At 38.4% G+C, this 7,240-nt stretch overlaps 1 protein-coding gene across 1 annotated transcript in view; it reads right to left on the bottom strand.

Annotated features, from left to right (window-relative positions):
* Nucleotides 1-832: 832 nt before the first annotated feature.
* The window catches only part of LOC126109739 (activin receptor type-2A), a 117,151-nt gene continuing 110,743 nt past the window's right edge, over nucleotides 833-7,240 (bottom strand). Inside the window, exon 11 of the mRNA XM_049914794.1 lies at nucleotides 833-2,334. The gene's annotated coding sequence lies outside the window, so the exon portion shown is untranslated. The remainder of the gene's footprint in view (nucleotides 2,335-7,240) is intronic.

The raw sequence follows: 7,240 nt of genomic DNA, 5'->3' as shown, positions 1-7,240 counted from the left end.
ACACATTTACCCACAGTTAGAGAGACCAACATTCATTCATGGAAAATCACCATCTTTGCAAAACTATCTTGTAGCTGACACACAAATAAGTTAAGGACTAAGAATTGTTTTCTTTCACAACGTAGCTTTGTCTGTGTTTTAATAATAAAGATCTTCCTATACCTGGAAACATAGCAGAACAGAAATGACGCCCTCTGGAAACGTTCTCCCATTGAACACCATTATCATCTTTGTAATATGTCTGTTACCACAGATGTAGTCTGTTACCACACACAAGCTTCTGCTAAGAAAAGTAAGTTCCATGATAACTGCCCCTCAGACTGTCTACAGCACATAATAGTTTACAAGATGTGAATGCTGTCCTACTATTTTACGTGACATAAAATGTCTGTAAAGCAAGATGTACTTATCACAAACAACCCGCCACTGCATAAGGCAATAGCAGGAAGAAATTAAAGAAGAAAAGCAATTGCCAAAGCCAGAAACAAACAGAAAAATGACACTAAGATAGAATCATTGTTGTTGTTTTTTGAGCAGAGAGTAACACCAATGCCCGACAGACATCCTACAGAAAATCCTGAGCATTTCTCTGTAAACTAATACCCATCATTAGTCTGTTGTTCAGAGTTGGACACAAATCTTTTCCACATATTCTTCCATGAAGAATTTTAGTCTATATCCACATCTAGACATCTGCTAGTGATTACAGCCACTTGTAAGTCTTACTCAGACAGAAAACATGCAACAGCAAAGAATAAGATGATTACTTACAAATTACAATCTTATGGTGGATACCTTGTCTCTCAAAGCTGCTTGATATATATATAAAAAAAAACTGAGACAAACCTTCATTAAAAAGACAATGATTCCTTTACACAAATAAATGAATAAAATAACTCCAAATATTTGTTACTCAAAGCACTAAAGTTATTTTGCATAATAGTAGACAACCTGATACAAGAAAATTAACTAATAAGGATACACGTCGCACCTACTCTTGCACGAAAGTATGCAACCATCAAATCTCTCGACACACATAACAATCACTCTAATGCAAAAGCATTCAATATAACAGAGGTTAATTGAGAACCACTTACACTACACACTACAAATTTTACATAGACAATATTTTACAAGAATACACTGCTGATGTCTCAAAGGCTGGTAGTCACGGCACATCTCCTTTCCCGACAAGCATTTCGTCGCTATGTTGTAAGGCAAACATGAGTTTTGAAAATTTTTTAGAGCAAATACTAAAGGTTAATTTCCCACAAACCTTGAAAGTTACTGTTTCAAAAACTGTGTTTAAAAATAACATCCATATAAAGATCTTTTTTTTAAATTGATATCCTTCTGAGAAAAATCCATGTATGAACATGTTAAAAATTATTGCCAGTATGCTGTACACATAATACACATTCAGTAAACTAAACAATACAAAATGTCTTTCACTAGATATCAAACATTTATATCTTTTGGATTTCTATACACAAGCTACTGTTCTCGTCCTTTCAGTGGCTACGTGAGAGATAATGAGAATAACAATTCAATTTACGTCAGTGTTAAAAGAGGGCACTAATGTTTAGCTTCAAAATCTATGTCGTTAGCACCAGTGAATTACCATCCGCACAATTATTAAAAAAGAAACTGGTGATAGCCATGGACCACAATTTAGGCCAATTCTTTACTTTGGCAGCCTTGTGCCTGCACAGGTCTGCCATTCTAAAATATGTCTCTCTTTTTTGCCCCGCAACATAAATATTTCAGACAAATTATATGCCTGCCTGCTACAATAATTAAGACATACATATATATACACATACAGTTACTACTGAGCATAAATTTCCAAAGTGCCAAGTTCAATTATAAGAGCAGGTCTGTCTCCTCTGCTTTAATGTTTAGGTGCATAGCCACAAAGCAAGCAAGTCACTGACAGAAGAGGTACAAATAGTCACTGCAAACATCCCAACGAAACTCTTCGGACCTCTAGCAGTACTCTCCAGTGCGGAGGAGCACTGAAACACTCCCGTATGAGGTCAAAACGTCTGCAGTAATCTGAGCAGCTTTCAAAGGCAGACTTTATCTTTGCTATGTAAATTACAGAGGAAAATTCAGAGGAACTACTGTGTTTGGCTGGTGAGGCGTACTCATGAGAAGAAAACTGTGGCACCATGTGAGACGATGAGAGATGCTCTCCAAATACCCACACGGCTCGACAAAAATACGCACTCCGCGTACGTCCGTCATTTCCCAGACAGATTTGTGGACGGCAGACTTACCGCCCCAAAATCGAACACTGTCGATAGTGGCTGCATTTGTGACAGAAGCTATCCACTGAAACAGAATAATTACAAGTTGTATAAACACAATCATGACAACAAAGCATTACTGTAATCACAAGAGAAAAACCAGGAACTCTTATTCAGTCAGTTACAACAACACAGAAAGCACGAGAATTTGAATTCTAATATGTTTAGCTTGAATGTTCTACATCGATACTCTGCAATCCACTTTATGCTGCCTGGCAAGAGGTACCCCTTACCATTAGTAGCCATTCCTTTCCTGTTCCATTAGCAAATAGAAAGCGGGAAAAATGACTATTTATATGCACTCTCCAGTGCTGAGGAGCACTGCAACACTCCCGTATGAGGTCAAAATGTCTGCAGTAATCTGAGCAACTTTCAAAGGCAGATTTTATCTTTGCTATTTAAATTACAGAGGAAAATTCAGTGGAACTAATGTGTTTGGCTGGTGAGGCATACTCACGATTTCTCTTATTTTATCTTCATGGCCCTTACGTGCAATGTATGATGGAGGCAACAAAAATATTCTGCAGTCAGTTTCAAAAGTCAGTTCTCTAAATTTTCTCAAGACCGTTCCTCAATAAGAACATTTTTTTCCCTCCAGGGATTCCCATTTGAGCTCCCGAAGAATCTCCGTAACAGTTGCATTTTATTTGTTACCAGTAACAAATCTACGAGCCCACCTCTGAACTTTTTCGATCTCTTCCTTTGATAAGACCTGGTACGGTTCCCAAACACTCACGCAGTACTCAAGAATAGGTCGCACTAGTGTCCTATACGCCATCTCCATTACACATGAACCACCCTTTCCCACAAGTCTGCCTAGAAACCATAGTGACCTATATACCATCTCCTTTACAGATGAACCACCCTTTCCTACAAGTCTCCCTATAAACCAAAGTCAACCATTTGCCTTTCCTACAACAATCCTCACGTGCTTATTCCATTTCGTATCTCTTTGCAATGTTAAGCCCAGATATTAAAACAAAGTGACTATGTCAAGCAGGACACTACTAATGCAGGATCCAGACATTACGGGGTTTTTTCCCCCCGACTCATCCATATTAATATACATTTTTCTACATTCAATACACCAACTAAAATTTTTGTCCAGTTCATCTTGTATTCTCCTACAGTCACTCAACTTCGACACCTTGCCATACACAACAGTGCCATCAGCAAATAATCACAGACCGCTAACTGCCCATCTGCCCAAATCACTGATGCATATACAGAATAATATTGGTCGTATCACACTTCCCGTGGCACTCCTGACGATACCCTTCTCTCTGATGAACACTCGCTGATAAGGACAACTTACTGGGTTCTGTAACTTGAGAAGGCTTCGAGCAACTCACATATCTGTGAACCTATTCCATATGTTCATATCTTCTTTAACCGCCTACAATGGGTCACTGTGTCAAGTGCTTTCTGGAATCAGCCTGTTGCTCTTCATCCATAGTATGCAACATATCATGTGAGAGAAGGGTAAGCTGAGTTTCACATGAGTGGCTTTAGAAAACCATGCTGATTCCCCAGTCTCAAAGGAAGGAAGACAGGTTTTAACTTTCCATCGAGGTTTTAACATTCCATCAACAAGAAGGTCATTAGAGATAGTGCAGAAGATTGGAGTAGGGAAGTAACAGTAAACCCCCACACCACTGATTCTTCAAGGAATCGAATTCCCAATACAGCTTCAAGTGTACTTCACAAATGAGTCTGGCCTCAGGAGCCAGAGACAGTGGTCACGTGTGCGAGAGCTGTGCTTGCGTGAATGTGAATACATGTGTGTGTGTGTGTGTGAGAGAGAGAGAGAGAGAGAGAGAGAGAGAGAGAGAGTGCACATGCATGTGGGTGGGCAGGCAGGTGGGTGGGTGGGCAGTGAGAAAAAGTTTTGTGAAGGTCATGTATAGTGTTCTCATAATTTTCTGAGGGATTAAAAATGAAACAATTTTACTCGTTTCAGTTACGAAACTACATTATTTTTAAAAGACAATTTCTTTTATCTTAATTTTGTAAAACTCTAATATTTATTACATAAGCTACCAATAATTACTTTTTCTCAGTAGTATTAATATGGTGAAGGTTACCAGTTAATCACATAGTCCACCTACTACACACACATGTTGTGCTTTGTCCTGTACATCACTGATGATAAAAGTGAGGCATATACATAACAAATCCTAAATATCTCCACAAAATGTCTTCTCCAACTTGTAGATAGTACCTGCAGTAGTTCATAAATTACTCTATTACTCACTTCAAAACAGATAAATGAATTGATTGATAGAATGACGTAGCAGTAACTACGTAAAGGGCTACTACACTGCCGTATACAGTATTGTTATTGTTATTATTATTATTATTATTATTATTATTATTACAATTGGTGGCTGTGGTCAGATGCAAAGCATAAACAGCCTGAAATCTTCAAATTTTTGCCAGTTCTAAAGTAAGAAGTACAAGAATCATGTGATTTACAAACAGTAAGTATAGTGCACACATTTCAACTTGGTTAATTTTAAACCGGGTTGCAGCCCCCCCCCCCCCCCCCCCCCCCCACACACACACACGTGCGCAAACTAAATACCATTCATCTTTCAACATTTTAAAAATGAACGTGTTCCAAGAAAAGTATTTCATTCTACAGTTTAGTTAAGTGCTAAAGTTGGTAATAAAGTGGGGGAGGGGGAGCGCAATAGACAGCAAAGGGAGGCAGGGGTACTAGCTAATGTCTAATTGCACTCAGGGGTAATAGTCTAAGAAAGGTTGTGAATCACTGTACTAGATGAATACAGCCTGGGTAATTTGTATTATACGAGTTACGTCGCCTCAAGACATATACACAGTTCATAACAGTAATTCTCATCTTACTGGGTTAAATCTTTAATGTAAGATTATCTCTCTTAATGAGTAGATAAGATGGCATTTTAAATACAGTCCATAATTATCAGATCTATTTTCTGACTTCCTGAGATGATACAGGAGATGCTACACCCTGATACGGACAATCTTGGCTTCACAATCCCTGGGATTTCCTACATCTCTTGTGAGTGCAGTAGCAATTACATCAGTGAGTCAGGGTGTCTACGTGGACAAAGAAAAAAAATTCCCGGATTTCCCGGTTAAAAATACACTTTCTCCGTGTTAAGTGACCATATACTATTCCTTGGCACTGTAAAACTCATCAATCCTTTGAATGTTTATGGTTTTACACACCGACGTAGAATTCCCCGCCACTTTAAAAAACGTCACTTTGGGGGGTGGGGACACGTTTTGAAACAACTTTGATGTTCAGCAATATGCACGCTGCATATTTTTGTATTACGAAGGTATACATTCAAATTCGACCAAATACTGCATGTTACTTTCCGAAGCATTGAAATCGAGATTGTAATGCGCTTTTGTAAGCCACTCATAACTCATGTCACGTGATCTCGCCAGCTGATGACAGCATAGGATACGTGATGTAGTCAGCCAATAGCAAGATCACTCTTAAGTAGCGCGAAAACACAAATAAGAAAAGTTAATGGTTTAAATTAATGTACATAGCATTCACATATAATATTGGTCTCGAAAATTAATAAGCTGGATGAGAAACTAAGCTTCCACATATAATGTTGATCTTTCCTGTGTGTGATACACTTTAAGATACATCACACAAATGCGCCAGTAAAATTTTTAATAACGACGTAAATGTCTGATCTTCTGGGCTCGAAATTCTTCTAAATGGCCGTCCTCAAAGATTTGATTTTCAAATGAGAGTCAAACGCTTTGTTATTTAAGAAATTCATTGTACATTCTCGCACATAGTTCATCTTGCGTAAAAGGAAATTTGCTATTAATGTATGTAGGCTTTTCAAACCACCATTCGCAATATTTTCCTGCTACCTGTTAGAAATAGGTTCGTTTCAGCAGTTGCAAGAGAGCGCCAGACAACAGGCGCCATCGCGCGATGTCGCAGGAAGGCCATATGTTCGTTCTTGTAAAAAAGATCTTACATTATGTCATAAAAGAAACAAGACATCAGGGGATACTTCAAAAGCATCAGAATTTTGTGAAACATACTAAAATGCATAATTCAGTTTAAAGTGCACTTTCGTATGTCCAGATTCGTATGTAAATTTTCTTGGAGTACCAGTATTGTATTATCTCATGTTTGGTTCTTTATTATGGCATAATGTCATACATACACTTGAAATCAGCGAACAGTTGAAACCAGTCAACAGTGTGAAATTAAACAGTTCGTTTCAAATAAACTGATTGCCTCAGCAGAAAAGATTAATAAAAGTCAAATTGACAAAGATAACTTCATTGTTCTGCAATGCGATTAATGCTTGACTGTCAGAAAGGTGGAAATAAAATCTGAAACTAATAACATATTTTAGCCTTCCGTAATTATGCGAACGTATTTTAATTCATTTGATATCTCCCGGTCACAAAAATCTGTTTTTATCATTTAACGTGACAGCAATAAACGAAGAGGATACAACAAAATTAGTGAACGTAAACAAAGGTCACGTGGAGACGACTCACCTCAACTCAGACTGCTCTGTGCATCAGGCCCGGATTTACTATATTTCCGAACCGGTGCAATATTAGGTAGTGGTGCCCTGCCACACTTCTGTAGCCAAAAGCGGGAGAAGGCACTACTCATACGCGACTCAACGACACATGCACAAGAGCCCGCCTGCAACTGCTCAAAGGAATCTAATTTGGTCAGTTGTCACGTCATGCTCATTGGAGGCAATTCGTTGTTATGAAGCATTGCACAGTCTTCCAAAAGCCTTCGACACATTTTGCTGTTGGCAGACGCTTGTATGAGCACTGTGTTTTGTTGTTGTATACGGCGTATTTCCTTCGCAACATAAGTTGTTTCATTGCTGCAGTGTTATTCTGCAGTAGCAGGGTACAGTAATAGTATTGGTTCTTACCAC

This window comes from Schistocerca cancellata, chromosome 12, assembly GCF_023864275.1.
Source record: "Schistocerca cancellata isolate TAMUIC-IGC-003103 chromosome 12, iqSchCanc2.1, whole genome shotgun sequence".
Lineage (NCBI taxonomy): Eukaryota > Metazoa > Arthropoda > Insecta > Orthoptera > Acrididae > Schistocerca > Schistocerca cancellata.
The sequence above is the reverse complement of the archived record's forward strand: the minus strand, read 5'-3'. Positions and strand labels throughout refer to the sequence as shown.